We start from the raw sequence: 1,977 nt of genomic DNA, 5'->3' as shown, positions 1-1,977 counted from the left end.
GAACAGGTGGACAGGTGGGCAGGCGGGCAGGTGAACAGGAGGGCAGGCGGGCAGGTGAACAGGCGGGCAGGTAAACAGGCAGGTAGGTGGGCAGGTGGACAGGTGGGCAGGCGGGCAGGTGAACAGGTGGACAGGTGGACAGGTGGGCAGGCGGGCAGGTGAACAAGCGGGCAGGTAAACAGGCGGGCAGGTGGGCAGGTGGGCAGGTGAACAGGTGGACAGGTGGGCAGATGGGCAGGCGGGCAGGTGGGCAGGTGGGCAGGCGGGCAGGCCAGTACTTGACGTCCCTGAATGAGTGGACAGGCAGAGCCAGCTCCTACGTGCCTGCTCCCTCTGTGCTGTGAGCCTGGGGTGCTGGACAAAACCATGTTTTTAAATAAAATATATTGTAGAACAGTTTTAGATTTACAGAAAAGTTGCAAAGGTAGTACAGGGAGTTCACATGTACCCTACACCCAGCTTCACCTCATACCAACATCTGACATGGGTATGGGACACGTCACAATGAATCAATGGCTATTGACCCATTATTGTCCACTGAAGTCCGCACTCTATTCCGAGTGTCTCAGTTTTTCCCTAATAGCCTGTTTCTGTCCCAGGTTCCCATCCAGGGCACCCCGGGACATTGAGTCCTCATGTCTGTGACAGCTTGTGATGACCCGGACAGTTCCGAGGCAGACAGGTCAGGCACGCCGTAGGACGCCCCTCAGTTGAAGTTTGTCTGGTGTGTGTGTGTCACAGTCAGATTGGGCTGTGGGTTTGGGAAGAGGACCCCAGGGTGAAGCGCCCTCCCACCCCATCGCGTCCGGGCCCGTGCTCCCCACCTGACTCATCCCCGTGACGCTGGCCTTGCTCACTTGGCAGGGTGTGCGTCAGGTGCAGCCTTCCATCCCGTGGTCTCAGGAAGGAAGTCGCTGTGACAGTCACACCTGAGGGGCGGGGGTTGGGCTTCCCCCCCCCAATGGGGGCGCATCCGTGCACAGTGTCTGGGATTCTCCCGGCCGGCAGGTGTCCTGGCTCCGCCACCCTTTCCTCTACTCCATCGGCTATGTGCCCAGCGTGGGTCCCCAGGTGTCTGTGGGATAAGGTGGGCTACCGTCCTGCATCGCCGAGCGGGCTCCCTGTGGTCCCTGCCGTGGCCACGGGGAGCACTCTCAGTGAGCTCCTGTGACAGTTTCCACTGAACCAATCCTTTATTAGATGAGGTCAGAGAGAGGAAAGAGAAAGGAGTTCCCTGGCCAGCAAATAACATATTACACACGTGTGCCCACACGTGCAAGCACACCCACACACGTGCCCTCGGACACCTGGAAGCTCAGCATCTTCCGAGGAAAAGAAAACGGGAGGCAGCCCAGGCTGGCTCGTGGTGGCGCCTGACCCTCAGGTCCAAGGGAGGCAGGCAGGGGCGTGTCCCCCTGAGCCAGCCCCTCGGGGATGGGCCTGCTGCTTTAGGTCCCCCCGTGGCTCCCATGGGTCAGCGCGGCCCTCAGGAGCGGGTGGCCAGCCCAGGTGCCCAGATAAGATGGGCATGTGGCTGAAGGCCGGGTAGCCAGGCAGAGCCGGCGGCTTCCCCCCCAGATGCCGCTTCCTTTCCCAGGGCGGGTGGCGAGGTGCTGGAGCGGGAGGCTGTGGTTCAGCCGAGGGGGTGGGGTTCACCGGGGTAAACGTGCGTATGGGGAAAGGGGACCGTGGTCGGAGGCCCGGGCTCTGTCTCCTGCCCACGAGGGATGCGGCGCCACCCTGGGGAGACACGCAAGGCCACCCATGCACAGTGCACGGTGCGTGCTCGGCGGGGGCAGGGCAAGAACCCAGGCCCGGCTCGGCTCCGGCTCAGCAAGGCTCCCTCCAAACTCAGTGCGGAGGCGCCCGGGGGGCTGGCAGCAGGCAGGGTCACCTCATTGCATCCCAACAGGCTGCCAGGCTCTGTCTTTCTCACCAAAGTTGGAGAAAAGCAACAGGCGCATGCAGCAGACCCTG

General features: G+C 62.2%; 1 long non-coding RNA gene across 1 annotated transcript; it reads right to left on the bottom strand.

Moving 5' to 3' along the window:
- Nucleotides 1–352: 352 nt before the first annotated feature.
- Nucleotides 353–1,896, bottom strand: LOC145718940 (uncharacterized). Its single transcript, XR_014142104.1, has 2 exons — nucleotides 858–1,896; nucleotides 353–751 (listed from the first exon to the last, which is right to left on the bottom strand). It is a non-coding gene; the product is annotated as an uncharacterized LOC145718940 (long non-coding RNA).
- Nucleotides 1,897–1,977: the final 81 nt, after the last annotated feature.

This window comes from Leptonychotes weddellii, unplaced genomic scaffold (assembly GCF_054177405.1).
Source record: "Leptonychotes weddellii isolate Sample4059 unplaced genomic scaffold, ASM5417740v2 HiC_scaffold_25964, whole genome shotgun sequence".
NCBI classification, from domain to species: Eukaryota; Metazoa; Chordata; class Mammalia; order Carnivora; family Phocidae; genus Leptonychotes; species Leptonychotes weddellii.
Note: the sequence above shows the minus strand (reverse complement) of the source record. Positions and strands in the feature narration are given on the sequence as shown.